The sequence below is a fragment of the Sinohyriopsis cumingii genome, chromosome 13 (assembly GCF_028554795.1).
Source record: "Sinohyriopsis cumingii isolate HCF-2022 chromosome 13, ASM2855479v2, whole genome shotgun sequence".
NCBI classification, from domain to species: Eukaryota; Metazoa; Mollusca; class Bivalvia; order Unionida; family Unionidae; genus Sinohyriopsis; species Sinohyriopsis cumingii.
This window is the reverse complement of record NC_142973.1, coordinates 25,891,418-25,910,357: the sequence shown is the minus strand read 5'-3', so window position 1 is coordinate 25,910,357 and position 18,940 is coordinate 25,891,418.

Here is an 18,940-nt window from a genome sequence, read left to right as displayed (position 1 = left end):
AGAGCCCATATCCTGTCCTTTTTCATAAATTCCACCATTCTTCCAATCTAACTAAAGTTTGAAACAAAGGAAAGGATGTCGCCGATCAATATCGGATTAATTCGTACACATGAGAAAAATGGACAAAATGTTCAGTTCGATTATTATCTGGTTTTAATGGAACTAAACGATGTTTAGGACCAATATTTTTCAGGATTAAGTAATATTCAGATTACGTGTCATTAACGACTTTTCCACGCAACGGCTGCATTGGGGCTTTAATGTGAGAATGTGAGATATATATATACTGATTACTGATTGGTAGCCTCACTAACATGTGTCTGAAAATATTACTTTATAATCTATCGTTTATTTTTCCTATCTGATGTTGAATGATATTTACCATATTTTACGTCAAAAAGATTAGTGTATTTTTATTACAATGTATAACTTCATAAATTTCCAGCACTCTTAACAAATATTTTCAGACATTTTCTCTGATGAATGCAGCTACACTATTACACCAGCTGACGGAATCGGTAACCAGTCTTAGAGTAACTGTTGCAACCACCTTGACTGTAGAAGGATCACTAATAGACAGCCGTCTTGTGGATCACTTGGAACAACTCGTTGGACAACTGAACCAGATCCTCTATCGACTGCCAGCAACTTCCAACAATCTCGCTGCGCTCATTGTAACAAATGTGGACAATGATGACCAAAAGAGAGTTATGGCCACCCTAAGTGTCACAAAATATTTTCTGGAATATTTAATAAAATATTTGTAAGACAGTACGTTCGGATCTGAGGTTAGATAATGGTCGCTGTTTGAAACTAATCATTTCTTAACATGCATTTATTTATTTCTTATCAAATTTCTTTGTTTATTTATATCCTAAACTGTCTTTTTTTACATTTAGTGCAATGATTATATGCTACACCTGATAACAAAAAGTGTAATAAGAGTGATCTCACCTTAGTCAACTGCATTTATTTACAAACTGTTTACATAGACATTAATGTATACATTCCTTGTCGAAAACCTATTTATCAAATAAATTGTTTTACTTGTGTCGAATTGTTTTAATTTTTAAATCTTCCTTTTTGAAATATATGTTACAATTCGGTCTCGTTAGGCTGTAATTTTTAATCTTATTTTTCCGAATAAATATATTTTCCTCTGGGATTGCAGTTTCCACGTATTCAGTCAACGAGATTTAGCGGAAGACTATCGTACCCGCTTAGAAATGAGGGGTCATACTCAAACATTTTCCCATTACATCAGTGTTACATTGATAAATGACTTCTCTGTATTATTGTTCTTAACCGCGCAACGTTATCTTCTTCTTGTCACCACCGTAACACAATTGAATTCCTTTTATCTACGATACGTTATCATTTTACCAGGGTATATGTTACACTTGTAGATTCTCATGTTTTTACTCAACTGAAACAACTGGAAATATTTCTCATTTGCCTAAAATTAGCAATGCCTCTGTTTGCACGATCATCATCATATCTCGGGGCCCCGATTGCTGCTCATAAATTTGAATCATTTGTAATATTGTTTTACCTGTCCATACACCTATATAGTGCAATAATATATGAGGTCAACACACACACACACACAGATATATATATATATATATATATATATATATATATATATATATATATATATATATATATATATATATATATATATATATATATATATATATATGAACACTTTGTAATTCCAATTTATAAGTAAAATAAATGATTCATGACATTTTGATTATTCATAGTTTTGATATGTGGATCACACTCTGACCTCATAATTTAAGTGAATAATTATTCTCAAACACAACGGCAAACCCTGCATGGATTCCGACATATTGATATACAACAGGGTTGAATTATCTGTTTATCAAATCCCTATTTATACGCATTTTCACTTGACATATAATGTAATAGAATGTCACGATTTTGGAAGGAAAAACCTATTCAACTGTTAACAAGAATGGACTTGAACGCTTGAACTCTTGCAACGCGCACGAGTTATCTACAATTTAAAATCATGGACAAAAGTAGCTATGTAATACGAGTTGTTTACAATTTACACCCATGGACAACATGTAAACACACAATATAAATTAATTCAAATACCACCTTTCTTTTTGAAGAAAAAAATAAAATTTATACAATAAAACAATTTTCTTTGGACAATACACTTATGTATACGTACGTCTGTGTCAGTGTCAGAGTATAGTTGACTAGCACGTCGTTAGGAGAGTGTGTCTGCTACGGATAAATGCATGTATTCACGATTAAGTACCATCTTTTCGAGTACAGTCACCGAGTCAAGAGTATTGAGAGGTTGCTGCGAGAAGTCCAGCGGATGCGTGTAGCAAATGGCTGACTCGGTTTTATTTCTGAGTTGGGAACAAATAATAAATCTTTCCACTGCGTGATGATATTCCTTCTCCAGTTAATATGACTTTATATTATAACTCATCCTGCTGGAAGATCCAGGTATAGTGTATATATATATATATATATATATATATATATATATATATATATATATATATATATATATATATATATATATATATATTCTTTCCGTGATATTGTAACGTCATTGTTGTGAACGTTCATTAGTTATTAATTTGTCTCGCAAAAATAATTTCATTTCTGCTGATCACAAGCTGAATTTCCATTTATCCAACAATTACTAAAATAGGAGGTGCTAAATAAAATGTGTTACGTATCGATTGCTACGTAAGAGTGTGTCATATGATATACCGGATGATACATTTGACTGTATAAAATATACGTTTAGCACTAGTCATGCAAAATGGAATACCTGTGAAACTGTATGATCCACTTGTGTAAATATGTCATGGACGTCTCTTTCTGTTATTTCATAGCCATCTTCTAAAGAAGCAATGAGCTGAACATATTGTTATGTATATTTTATTTAATTTATATTTGATTTAATTTAATTGTTTGTTTATTGGTTTTTAATTATAATATTTTTTATTGTATTACATGCTATTGTAATGTAGTTATATTTACATGATTTTTCTAGAATATTTAATAAAGCATTTGTAAGAAACTCTAAGCGCTTAGACATTAGACAACACCTATAACATAAAAAAACCATATATAATTTTATGATCACAGAAAAACATCATTGATACAGCGTACACACACACGCACACACACACACACACACACAGATATATACACTAAGAAATTGAATAGTGATACTGAACAATTAAAATTCGATTATTAGTAATTTGTATGCTACATACCATGTCTATCAAATTATCCCTTGATAATCAAGTGATTATTTATGTCTGTCTGATACTGGCTGATATTTCACAGCTTTTTAAGTCAAGCGATTCACATATTTTTCTTTCAATTTATAACATCATGAATTTCCAACACTCTATATAAATAATTTTTCAGACATTTTCACTGAATAGTGCAGCTGCAATATTACTCTAGATGACGGAATCAGTAACAAGTCTTAGAGCGGATATTGCAAACACTTTGACTGTAAAAGGCTCACCAATAGACGGTCGTCTTATGGGCCACTTAGGACAACTCGTTGGACAACTGAACCAGATCCTCTACCGACTGCCAGCAACTTCCAACAATCTCACTGCACTCATTGTAATAATTGTGGACCATGATGGGGAAAAGAGAGTTATAGTCATTAAAGTCACAAAATATTTTCTCGAATATTTAAAAAGGAATTTGTAAGACATTACGTTCAGACCTGAGGTTAGACAATGGACACTGTTTAAAACAAATCGTTTCTTAACATGCATTTATTTATTTGTTTCTGGTGTTTAACTTTTTGTATAACCAAGGTCGCCCTTTTATATTTTGTGTAATATTCTGGACTATATATATGATACAAAGTGTAATACTCACCACTGTCATCAGTATTCATAGGTAAACATTTTAAATAGACTGTTATATGTGTTCCTTGTCGGAATTTATTTATCACATCAGTTGTTTTTCCTATGTCGGTTTGTCTTAATTTTTAAACCTTCCCATCTAAATATTTGTTACAATTTGTACTCGTCGAAATGTCATTTTTAATATTATTTTTCTGAGTAAATATACTTTCCTCTGATATAGCAATTCACCACGTACTCAATCAAAGTAGTTTTGTAGAGCAATATCTCACACGCTTGACAATGAGTTGTCCCTACTCAAATATTTGCCTACTAGGTCAGTGTTAGATAGACCGTTGATAATGGCATCTCTCTTACCTCCACGTTATCATCTTCTCATCTCTAACCTTTCAGAATTTAAATCTCTTTATCTCCCAGTTGTTAGCATTCTGTAGATTATTATCTATAACAGGGGTCTCAAACTCAAACCACACTGAGGGCCGCCTGAGGAAATTTTTGATGGCCCAAGGGCCACACTACCTTTGTTATGACATCTTGTGACGCCCTCTGGGACACACACACACACACACACACACACACACACACGAGTGGTCTAAAGCGCTCTCCGTTACGGATTACTGCCATCTCACCTCTGTCTGCGTGGGTTAGAGTCTTGGATTCGGCTAATGTGGGTATGTGAGAAAGCTTGCAAGTAGCTTCTCGTGGGTCGGTGGTTCTTTCCGGGGTTTTCCCGGGTTCTTCCTCCACCATTAATACTGGCCGCCATGTATAGCCTATCGTGTGCTGAAAATGGCGTTATTGTTGTTGTTGTAGGGTTTAACGCCATTTTTCAGCACATGATAGGCTATACATGGCGGCCAGTATTAATGGTGGAGGAAGAACCCGGGAAATCACCGGAAAGAACCACCGACCCTCGAGAAGCTACTGGCAAGCTTTCTCACATAACCACATTGGCCGAATCCGAGACTCGAACCCACGCAGACAGAGGTGAGATGGCAGTGATCGGTAACGGAGAACGCTTTAGACCACTCGGCCACTCGGGGCCCCGAAAATGGCGTTAAACCCTACAACATACATACATACATACATACATACATACATATAAATATGTGTGTGTGTTTGTGTGTGTGTGTGCATGAAAACAAGTTAATTAGTAGGTCTCTATGAGAGTGTGTCTGCTACTTATCAATACACATATTCACTAATAAGTACCATCCTTTGTAAAATGGTCGCGTGGTCGAGACGGGAAGAAGGCTGGTGTAACAAGTCCCGAGGATGGGTGTAATAATGGGCAGAGCATGGTCCATTTCTCTGTTGTGAACTAGTTATATGTCTCTCACCTGTTAATTTCACTTCATATTATAACTCATTTTGCTGGAAGTTCCAGTGATATCACTTTCCCCTGCTCTGTTTGGTACACCTTTGTAATTTGCTATGATGACTGATATTTATACATTGACTTCTGACGTAGGAATATGGGATGACCCTGTAGTGACGGGGGAGCGGGATTAATTACTGAATAGTCATGCAAGTGTTTCTGCCACGCAGAAATACCTATTTCAACGACTAAATTCTAACCTTATTTATTTTGGGTAGACGATATTTATCATTTAAGCTGGTGCATCAAGACACGGTAATCGTTGCCTTATCTTGTAGACACTGTCCACGTTTTGATTTGGGGCGAATAATACTTTTATAAGAGGTATTTAATTTGTTTGTAGTTATTGCTATGTCCGACATTAGGATAGACTGGTTACTTCATACGGATTATTATGAAACAGAATTGTACCATAGGTCAAATACATCTAGATGTCATATCCAGATCTCTGAAGGTGGACTCATTGTGCTTCTCAGTGCAACGAGTATTGTCTTGCAGATTGTATGTATTGTTTGTAAGTCATTTCGAAGTAGAATAATATATGACTTCATTTCGGTATTACGTCGGTTTGCTTTGGTTGTTGATATGCTACCTACTGAAACAATTGCAATGTTGTGTGAACTTGTATACGTCGCTGTGCGCTATATATCCAGTAAGAACATTACGTTATACTATTTAAACTGTATGCAGATTCATGATTCTTTGTCTTTTGCATATCAACTCGGTGTCCATAGAATCAGAATCCTTAAAGTATATATGCCCCCATGTTGTGAAAGGAGTTATGGTCATCGCCTTATCCTAATGTTATTATACGTAGTCGCCCGGATCAACTGATTTTGGTTAATTTAGTGGTAATCTCCTACGATTCAAAATTTTATGGATGCCTAAAATTTTAAAATGGTAAATATTTTGTTCTAGAAACATAAACAATTGATGCAGCATAAGTGTAAGTCGCTGTTTTGCATTTGTTTAGTGATGTTTGAAAGAAGCCGATGGGTTTGGCAATTAGGGCCTGTAACACTTTGAGCATAAGTGCTTTAGGATACTGCTTTCAAAGACACCGAGTTGATATGGAAACGGCGAAAGAATAACGAATATGCATCCACTTTAATAGTATAACGGAATGTCCTTACAGGATAGATTTCGCGCAGCCATACACCGAATCTCGCACACGGTTGAAATTGTGTCAGTTGGTGTCATAGTAACATCAAAAGGAAACATACGTATTATGGAAGTGAATTCATACATTGGTTAAATTCGACGTGAACTGCAATATACTTCGGACTTTCTGGAAGACAGCAATCGTTGGATTGAGAAAGCACAAGGCTTGCTTTGATTCTCTACAATGAGTCTATCTTCAGGCTGACGTCTACATGTATTTGACCTATGGCACAATTTTGTTTTATAACAAATCCTTCAAAGTAATTAGTCTATCGTGATCTGTGGCTGCGCAATAGGAACGAGCGATTTAATTACCTCTTATAAAAGTATTATTCTTCCTAAATCAGGACGAGAGCTGCGTTCTCGTGTCACTGCAACAATCACGCGTCCCCACAGTACCATTTCGGCAAATCTGATACTCGCAAAAGAAAAGAAAATCTAGAATGTATTCAATAAAATAGACATTTATAAGCAAGAGAGCAATTGCATGGCTAATCAGTAATTACGTTGACTCTCGGGTCACTGTCGCTTCATATTCCTTCGTCAGAAGTCGTGTTATATATGAATTTTTTAGTAAATTACAAATGTATACCAAAGAGAGCAGCGAAAAGCGCAATCACTGGATATTTAAGGAAATGAGTTATAATGTAAAGTGAGACTGGAGAAAGAATATTACCACGCAGAAGAGAGAATTGTGATTCGTTACCATCTTCACCCATCCGCTGGGCAACTCGCATCAGACTCGTTCCACTCTCGACAAAGCGACCATTTTCCAAAGTAATGGTACTTAATTGTAACTACGTGCATTTAAAGGTAGCAGACCCACTCCCCTATCGACCTACTAATTAATGACCTTGACTTGACATGCACACCTCTTTTCCATGATTATATGTTATGTATAATTGTATTTTGGACTTGACCTTGTTCAAAGCATCTTCACCGTGTATCTGAGTAGTGATGTTGTTTAGATTTTGTTAGAACATAGTTATTATTTCTCTATGAGAGTGCGTTAAATATTAGTATCATGTTCAGTAGAGGCAAATATGTTATTTGGGTCTGGTTTATGTTATTGGAATTGCCGCAGGAAGAACCTGATGTACCTTATTTTTACCACATTGTTAATTATAATTTTAGTAACAAATTTTTATATATTCAACTTGAAATTTGGACCAAGTTCTTCTTTAATGTACTTTTTTATATAAATAAATCTTACTTACATGAAAAATTACTAATTCTGGTATTTAATAAAATCATTTGTATTGTGCTCGGTATTTGGTTTGGGTGGAATTATTTGTTGAAATTATTATTCACTGGAAATACATTGTGCTCAACTATAATATTCTTGGACTGGAATATTCATTTAAAATAATAATGAAATCATACAAGAAACGTTTTGAATTATATTATTGTGACGCATAAAAAAACTGTTAGCACATCTCCACTACACTGGTTACTAAAGGCACATCAACACATTCAATGTTATATCTTTTTTGGAACACCACTGGAATTTAATTGATATTACCAGAAATATTAGGGCAGTAACCCCTTTTAAAAAAAGAAATAGATAAATATTTTCCTCATTAGGAACTGTATAAACGAAACTGCTCAGACAAAAGTCGAATTTGCAAAAAGAAAGGGCACGTTTTTTTCTGATTGATACATATCGAAAAATAAGCAACATAATCAAGACTGTTGTTAGAAAATGCACTTATTTCTAAGAGGTCAAGGTCCAGTCATATATTGAAAGCAATACATTGGTTGGGTCAAACAATCATCTGTCTGATTTTACTATAGAGAATTATGAACCATTCAAGGTTCAATATTAATCAATAGTGATTCTGCAAGTCATACTCTATTAATATTTAAGCGACATAGAAGCTTCTCAGTCTTTAATTAACTGGCACATTGCCTTTGTCTTTTTCTGAGAAGTCTTCTTCTAATGAAAGTGTTCTTATTCAGGGAGTAGTTTTGTTAATATTCCTCTCCATTGTATAAATTTGTCATCAGATTTAATTTCGGGACCCGTGCCTGGTGGACAAGTGACGTCTTTACCATCGAGGGTATTCATTTATTACAAATCAATGACATAGCTAGAGATAAAGATGTGGTTAATCCACTAGTAACTAACAAGCCTTGTTTGGATCATAAAATCGATCCGTCAGAGAAAGAAATTCCCGACTTCAGCCAGAAATTATTCCTTTAGCTGACACATTTATTAGTCAGGCTTTTGATGAGGTTACTTTTTCTCCTCGTATGGATCAATCGAAAGGTAGTGATGACAATGATCATCTTCTTTACTACCTATTCTCTTTATTCTAATCAAGGTGACAAACGACGATCACTTATCATTTAACAGGAATAAGATTATGCTTGTTCAGAGGGCTATTAGTGAAACTGAAGTCACAGACGTACCTGTATTTTGCTTAAATGGGTCCTATTGAGGAAATGGTGACCATCCGAGGTACCTGCTGGCGACTAGTGGTCAATGAGCAATTTCATTGTTTTTCCTAAGTCATATACACTGGAAATTCTTAGCCTAGCCAATAAACTTCATTAGACTGATTATTTAGGGGCCAGTAAGACTTATCACAAGATCTTGAGTTATTTGTACAGACCTTAAAGCAAAAGGATGTTTGTAAATAATGTATATCTTGTCACACCTGTCAAGTGGTAGGAAAACCCAATCAAAGGATACCTAAGGCTCATCTGCAACATGTTGCTGCATTTGACGAACCATTAAGTTGAATAATTGCAGACTGTGTAGGTCATTTACCGAAGACCAAGTTTAATATGAAATTAAAGTGTGACAAGAAAGGAAATAAATATTCAGCCTAGTGATAGAGTTCTGGTTCTCTCGCCCATACTTCATAACCCCCTTCAGGATGAGTATTATATTCCTTTAAAAGTTATCAAGAGCAAGATGCTTAAATTTCTTAATTTATACTTCTAGTATAATAATATTAAAGGAGTATGTTAACAGAGATAGACGTTTTAGTCAAGCAGTTAATCTAACTGTGCCTGTCCCTCACAGTGAAGATGATTTAAGAGATGGAACTGTAATGACTTCGGTGGAACCAATCTTCGAAATCTAGAAATATTGAATAACCTGAACCAAAAAGTTTGACATCTACAGCCACGGTAAAATCATAAACTAAAGCAGCTATGTTTTGTTTATTTTATTGAACACTTTTTATATATATATATATATATATATATATATATATATATATATATATATATATATGGTCAAACTATAGTAGTTAAGCACTCGATCGGTAGGAGAGTGTCTTCTAGGTATAAATAGATGTATTCACGATTAAGTAACATCCTTGGGAGGTTGGTAGTCGAACCGAGATGTTTTGACATGAAGGTAATTATTGAATCGGCAGGCGCATATTTTAACGACTAAATTCTTCATTTTCTTTTGGGTAGGTGCGTTTAGACGATATGATATTGAGTTTCGTGCTGAAGACATGCGAATTGTTGCCTTAACTTGCAAACCCAGTTCTGGTTTTGATTTGGGACGAATAATAATTATATAAGAGGTAATTAAATTGCTTGTACATATTGTTATGTCTGAGATCACGATAGACCAGTTTCTTGCTATGATTGTTATGAAATAAAATCATGCGTTAGGTCAAATACATCTAGATGTCATTGGCAGATATCTGAACGTGCACTCATCAGTAAATCATTACCAGCCATCCTCGTACTTTCTCTGTACAATGATTGCTGTCTTGCAGAGAGTCTGAGGTGTATTGAAAGTCATGTCGAATTTGTTTCTGTAATGGGTTCATTTCTTTTGGTTCTTGCTATGATACCAACTGAGACATTTACAATTTGTGCCAGTTTGTAAGCACCGCTGGGCGATACCTCTCCAGTAAGGACAATCTTTAACACTGTTTAAAATGCATGCAAATTAGCTATTACCTAAATAAGATGGGTTGTCATATTTCCTTGAGATAATTAAGAAAAAAAAATTCAATTACCCAGAGACCCATTGGCCCAGTGACCAAATAGATTCATTTACCCAGTGACAAGTTTATCTTAAACCGATAACAATAATTGTTAAGAGGCGAATCATATCTCAAAGGACTGATACCAGTGACATGGCTTGTATGTTGTATTGCGATGTTATTAAAGTGTGTCCCTCTGTACGTTTGCAAACAAATATTTAAAAATGATTTGCATTTTTCAGGAAAAGCTTCCTCTCATGATTCAAAGTCAAATGAGTTGAGCACATGATTCAAACAAGGGAAGTGTTTTGAATCATCATTTATTAAATAAGGAGTTTTATAGATTTATATTGTTTACTTTATGAATAAGTCCTTAATTTGTGTTCTTTTAAATATAAATATTGCTTCATTGTCATAAATTATACAGGAGATCCCTCCTTTATTGTTTAATTTTCACTAGTGTTTTGTTAAAGAAATAACAAACATTTACTGCAATATTGTCAAGGCAACTCTACGTATGTTTCATTCTTATCACTCAACATTACGGTGTATTTAAGTCACTACCTTAGGTATTAGAATGACTCTACGTTTTACATTCTTGGTTATACATGGAGTTGTGCTGTTAACAGTAAGCCAGTAGATATAAGAATATAAAGAAAATGGTGCCCCAAACAAAGTTAATAGACGCTTGCAATCAAGTTCAAATAGTTGTAATCAATATATGTGTCATTCTTTTTACTTCCCGTTCCTATTCCTTTCTTCTTATTTTCTTGGTTTTGCTCAGTACACGCTTGTTTGCCCGTATGATTCTCTTTGCATCTGTCTTGATGTCCTTCTGACTGTCAAAAAGCCGCATCAACGCGAAATAAGTAATTACTATAATAACACACGATCTTCTGTGTTCCAAAATGAACTCCTCTATTAGATTCTAGTGCTACGCGCAACAGAAAGAAATGAATTAGGATGAATGAGCATATAAAAAATTATTGAAAATCTTTTTCTTTGTTCTGCTGCAACCATAATTTATAATTTCATGTCTACAGAATTAGCAGAGAAATAAAGAGTTACAGCCCCAAATTGCCAAATCAACCAACTATTTTTTGTGATGACAATCACCCTTCTTAATTTGTTGAACCTGCTGTATACAGATGAACAAAGTACTGTACATACAATAATATTATTGACTCAAATTGCCATTATTTTACAAAGGGAAAATATGTTTTCCCTGACACATTATGGTTGCAACAATACGTGAATTCCTTCTCTGTCTACCTCATCTAAAACGGACATTTGTTTCTCTGGGGAATACATAAAAAGAAAGGTTCTAAGAATCGTCATACAATTCAATATCTGTTATGATTAATAGACCTCTAAAGTTCATCGGCCGACTTTTTACGTCTCTTTTGTTATGCGTATATTTATATTATGTGTATTATTTCATAGTAATAGTTTGTAAGGATTATTTAGTTAATAATGATTTAAATGCTAATTTTCCCACAAGAAGGAAAAAGTAAACTTAATACTGAAATCCAAGCAATATAACAATTAGTGAAAACACAGATCACTAAGATGTTCCAACACAGTACAGATTATGCCATAGAGCTATGTGAATTTCCAGTTGCAAATTCAACGCGCTTATGTTCAATCTTAGTACGTTCTGAATAAATTTCCAGAAAAATAAAAGATGGTTATTATTGTCCAACTTTATCCAAAAGTTTACAAATGTAATGTTTATAAATGCAGAGCTTTTTTAAAAAGTTTTAAATTATAGATTATTACTAAAATCAAAACGTTGTGATGGGAAACCTATTAAGATGACAAGAAGATTATATGGCAGATATTACTTAGATTTTTATCGTTAGCAATAGATATTCAACTGTTGGGCAAAGGACTATACTTTTCCGCCATGTGTCTTAAATGACAACCTGTACATACTTTAAGACTTCTCCGAGATTCAATAATTTGAATCCGTCTAAAACACAGGATGTCTTGTTTAAATATGGAGTAATCGAACTATTAATATGATTTCAATTCTGATGCCATTAAATGCTTTCTTTCATTTTACCGACACTAGGAGTGACATTAATTTTAAGCAGATCTTGGTCATATCATATTTATTATATTGTTCCATCTGCCTTGGGTCACACTGGGTACCTTAAGAAATTTAAATTCAACTTTAGGAAGATGACCTCAGAAACATATATCTCACATTAGCCGATATTAGGATATGGACCAGAAGTATTACTTTCTGGTCTAGTCAATTATGATAAAAGAGTGGGGCATTATTTTCAAACCTGTTGGAGTGCTGTTGTGGAGAGATGATATATTAAAATATTCTAGACCATTTTACAGAATCGCCAACAAGCACTGTCCAGATCACATTACAGGTATACTTCCACCTTACGAAGAAGTTGTGGTATCCCACAATCTAATTTACTCAAACAATTTCGCATGTTATTATCTTAAAATGTTTCCTGCAATCATTTGTTGAACACTTGGAAAGAATCACAATTACCAAAGAAACTGCCCCATTATGACACATTTAAAAATGTTTATGGCATAAAGTCTATTTACAACTATCCTGGCCTGCCTGTTGTGACCGTAGAACTATGTTTTTCTCAGCAATACTGAGATATCACTGTATTACTCTTGTAAAGTTAATACTTGATTCCTTCTTCTCATGTGGCATTCAAATAGAACATGACAGTTATCTAATTTCTGGCAAAGGATTGTGCGATAATCAAACATGTATATTGCTTCAGAAACCCGTATATTCTATTTTTTATATTAACAGAACTAACTCATCTATCGTTGAATAACTCATGTACCACTGAATAAATCATCTCTATTCAAAAGAGAATGCCAATATATATATATATATATATATATATATATATATATATATATATATATATATATATATATATATATACAAGTGCGTGCGCGCGTGTGTGTGTGTGTGTGTGTGTGTGTGCTTGTGTGTGTGCCATTTATTTAGCAACACGCTGGGGACAAATAAGAGAAAATAAACAGGAGATATTCCCTGTGATTTAGGAGAATGAAACTCCAAGTAATACATATACACGAAAGCCACATTTATAAATCCACAGAAGCATTTTTAGTTCGTTCTTCGTTTTACAAAATACGTCATCTTTTTTAATCAAGTTTTCAAACCATTCAACAGACACAGCAAGAAGAGATGCTTTTCTTAAAAATGCCAACAAGTTTTAAAAATTAATGTTTTGAAACGCAAAATTAAAGTACCAAAGTTTCGTACATAAACATGTATATGAGATAATGTCGAGATGTGTATATGGGTCTGACCGACGAGATTATGTTGGGTTTGCAGATATGAAAATCTAAAGGAAAACCCGAATCAAACATTTTACCATTACAGGACATATGACTCATGCTGTATTTTAAGGAAATACATTTTTAATTATCAACGGGTATTCGTTTTTGAATGACAAATCGATGATAAATGTACAAATAAAATAGTTTCAAAGCAATGTTCATAAGATTTAATTACAAAATAGGTCCTATCACTGGTACCAGTCCCAAGCGATTATTGTTACCCGTTTCAGATACGCTTGCCAGTAGGTCAAAAGGTTAACTGACAATTTAAGCTTATTTAATAATAATAATAATAATAATAATAATAATAATAATAACAACAATAATACAGAAGAAGAAGAAAAAAAGAGGATGATGATAATGAAGAAGATTTAATTAAAGAAAATGACAAATTTGATTATTAAAGATACATCTGTATTGTGGGCTTCGAGGTTTATAACAGGTTATTATGAAAAGGTCACTTACAGACACACACACACATTTAAAAACTGATTAAAATTATGTAAGTGTAGTTGTCAACAGGTACATATATTACATATATGAACCTTAAGTAATACACAGGTTAAAACATTTGAAAAGCTTAAATTCATAAATTTCCTCTTTGAGAGGATTTAATATGACACCTGCTGGTCGAGAAAGATTTTTCTTCATGAGATTTTAAACGATGCAAGAGAATGTGAGTTGCATAAGGGGCAAGGATGTCCAAAGGTAAAAGAGATTTTGAAATGGCAGGCACAAAAATCTGGAGCTGGTGTAGTTGTTGATCGTAGATTACGCTCAGTATTTGATGATCTTTGTTCAATTAGGTTAGAGATATAACCTGTCAAAAATTCGTTTGAAAATTGAAAAGTCATGATTCATTTAATTAATAATACATTAACATCTATCTTAATTATATTCAACTCCAACATGATATAAAAATTAAAGCTCGACTTTGCTTTTCAATTTTTGAATATTTTTTTTAAAAAATCGCCATTTCATTTATTAAGGAAATGTCATGCGGTTATAAATTGAGGTGAAGTAGAACTAAACTCACAACAGTACAAGAGGTATATAAGCAAAGATTACATCAATAAAAATAATATCGTTTTCCAAAATTGTATATATTGTTATCAAATGAAATATTTTTAGCATAAGGAAAATACATACACGGATTCAAGTCTGTCAATAAGACATTAACATTATACAATGTGTATATATTTTAAGATAAATATTGGAGACAACAGACAAGAAATTTATACCAGCTGTATTTGAGAACTGATGGAATGGTTAACTGAAAAATCCATAAATGCACCATGCAGACAAACGTGCAAGAAAGATTTCCACACAGAAAGTTTTGCGTATAGCAGCAAACAGATATTGTTGCCATGTAAGCATGTATATACCACTACAGTATTGGAAACAAATACATCTTAATGAATCCGTGAAGAAGAGTGGATATAAAGGATCGTTTGATAGTTAGAGAACATGAATGTGACAGATAAGCCAAAACAGTTCATTACAACAAGAAGTTGTTGACAAAGACGCAAACAATCTGAATTTGTAGCGTTAACAAAATCAGCGGGAAGGGAGAACAAAGTTCAAAATCATCAGTTAAGCTATAAAATGATAAATTCAAACAAAAAAAAACGCGATAAGGCACCTTCAATGGAGCAATGTCTTCAAGGTAACACAGGAAAAACAAAGCTGATTTTACTATCTTCAAAAAGCTAGAAGACAAGTACAAAATCAAAGATAACAAGATGATAAGAGAAATTTTGAAGAATATGAAGGTTGATGATAGTTACACAGACGCTGAGATGTGATCACCAGAACATTTAGACTTCTGTCATAAATTAGGTAAAAGAACGTACAGCAGAAATTAACATATATTTATCAGCTATTATTTTTTCTAAGACTTATTACTTACCATGTTAGGCATCCATAAAACTTTGAGTCGTGAGAGATCACCACTAAATTAATCAAAATAAACTCATCTGAGACCAATGCGTAGAACATCTGGAAGAAGTGAAAATCAGTACACCTTCCATAATATGGGGGCATATATACTGGTTTCAAAGAAACCAAATTGATATGGTAAAAGTGAAAGAATGCCTAATTTATATACACTTTAATTAGTGTAACAAAATGTTCCTACTGGATAGATTGTAAACAGCGATGCTCACAAAATCAGATAAAATTGCAAATATCACAATTGGTATCATAGCAAATTCGAAAAGAACTGCAATACATTTCGGATCTTCAGCAAGACAGTAATCGTTGCAATGAGAAAGCACAAGCGTAGCTCTGCTTCTGTACCATGAGTCCACCTTCAGAGATCTGGATAGGACGTCCAGATGTATTTGACATATGGTACATTTTTGTTTTATAGCAAATCTTACAAAATTAACTAGTCTATCGTGATCTCAGACAGAGCAATAGGCATGAACAATTTAGTTATATCTTATGAAATTATAATTCATCCTCAGTCAGGATGAGAATTGGGTCCGCATATTACGGCACCTACCCCCATGTCTACAGGCACGAACCTCAATACCAAACGCACATTCCCAAAAGGAAAGAAAGGCTTGAATTAAGTCGTTAAATTATTCATGTATGCGTAGCAGACACACTCGAATGGCTATTAAGTAATTAACTTACAAAACTTCTAAAATTAAGTAAGTTCCGATATCACAATGACATTTTTGTACGGTATGATAAAAACACGACGAAGACGCGGACCTACACGGGGTGATGAAGAGTATCAACGATACGTTATCAGCACGTGTGACACAAGCAATAAATTCCCATTGGATGTAACGGGAATTTTGATGGGGTAATGTCTCTGTGGATGCATGAATTCCCACTGACACTGTCTTCATCTATTCTGTGCAGTGTTTCTGTCGTTTCTTTTCCTTCAGATTGTCACCGGAACAAGTCCGTACAGATCTCGAGGATAAAAGACAGTCCAGGCGTGCAAGCTCCCAACCACACTTTAGCTTTCTAACAGAAGATAATTTTTAAATTACTAAAACGTTTCCCTTCGTTTCATGTGTGCGTAACAGCTCCGGTGGTCTAGTGGTTAAAAATCCAAATCGCACACACACGCACACACGCGCGCGCGCGCGCGCGCGTTTCATGTGCTATTAAACGTGATTTTTTAATTTTTACTTGAATAATGGTTAAACAATAAGTAAGAAGTTGTGGGATAAAACGTTACAGAACGGTTAAATAAACTTATAATACATTTATTGACAGTCTTGTTTTCTAAGCCAATTAAATAGAAGAAATGATTAAAAACAGGGTAATCTATACTACTACTACTACTTCCACTACTACTACTAGGACTAATAAACTTAATAGAAGATTATTGATTTTTGTTTTACTTTTTTGTCATGGTACCCTGAAAAGAAAAACAATCAACAAGGAGCTACTATACGCGCTGTTATCAATTTGAATAAACTAGTGAGATTATTAAAAATAAACAGTTCAACCAGATTTTCTTAGCGATTAAAATAGGATAAAATAATACTAATAACAAATAACTAGAGCGACTGCTTTTAGGAATAAACGTTTCAATGAAAGTATAGTATATAAATAATCAGAATCGGCTGCTTGTATCGCAATAACAAAATATGCCAATAAACAATATCTTACAAGGGTTATACTAATAAATGGGAATAATACATTGATATTTAACATTACCTTTTTGTATTTTTGGGGACATTTTATTTATTTATTTATTTTGCATCATTCGAATTGGTGAAAAGATCATCATGTGTTAATGTCAAGACAGTGTCGTCAACTTTGAAAGATAGAATCCTAATTAATATTAAAAGTCGAGGGCCTTCATAGTCTTTCCCACTTTAGTCGTATTTCCTTCTCTCTAACGTTTGAAGAACAATGCGTATTAGTTCTGCTTTGGTCCCTAGTTTATCATAATATGCAGCCTTCTTTTACTCTCCTAGTGAGTTTGAAACAGTTTGCTCTGTTGACCTGGAATGATGCATATGATGACCACAGAACAGAAACATAAGTAGCCATCTTTTCGAGTAATCTGAATTAAGCATTGTTAAATCTTGTTTTGACAATGTATTTCTGCATTTCCTATTAAACAGAGATGTTGTATTCAATGGTATATAAGTTTTTGAATTGTATATGAGTACGTGATATTAATATAAAATTCATGATGTAGGATTTTATTAAACAAATATAAGTTTGATTATCGTATAATCCACTGTCAGAAATCAAATAATTGTCATTTCCATAGAATACCAACATGGGATGAAGGAATCACGTTTTGAATTTACCTGAATCAGGAGGAAAATATTTATTCCTAAGATAAACATACGGTTATCACAAGCTAGGAGGATAGTTGGAAACAGGACGTTGTATTATAAGATTTTTAAAATGTTGAGAATAGGGTTGCTTCTTTAATGAAAGCTATTCGTTCCATATGTTCACCAACTGAGTAAACATTTTTTTTTAATAATGACATACCAGATTATTAGAGTAAATTAGACTCGACAATTTTTACAAAAGGACGAAGAACACTTGTAATATGATCTGAACAATTTTTGTTGGCAATTGTATAAAATGGACTACAGTTTTTAGTACCCCTTTCTCCGCAAGAGTAGTCCGACAGGTTTAAAAAAAGTCATCCCTTATTTCCTAACTGCATAGAAACGTTTATTTTTAAAAGTACTTTTACTAGTTGTTTCACATTGATACCTGTGCGTATCGTAGTTCTTTGGGTGTTTTCTGTTCAGGGTTACAAGCGCAAAATGTAAATGTTTTAAGAATTATAATAGTCCTATGCAATTTTTTCATCATCATCATCATCATCATCATCATCATCATTATTATTATTATTATTATTATTATTATTATTATTATTATTATTATTTTCAGTAGTACAGGTAGCAGTAGAGAATACGCAATGCCCAATTTTAAAGCGTGTATATTAGATTAAAATTACTTGGACTTAATTGGTTGGAAAATAAAATGTTCAATACAAATGTATTCAATTGTGTAAAATCATCATATAGCTCTGCAACCTTTGTATTCGATATTTTATTTTGTAATCATTAAAGATTTATCACAGAAGAAATATACGTGTATCAGCACGGAAAGGAAACTCCATAGTGAATTAAAAGCGAGATTTTGATATTTCAAGCAACTGTATAGTATTGTATCCTTTTGGACTTCATAATCTTCCG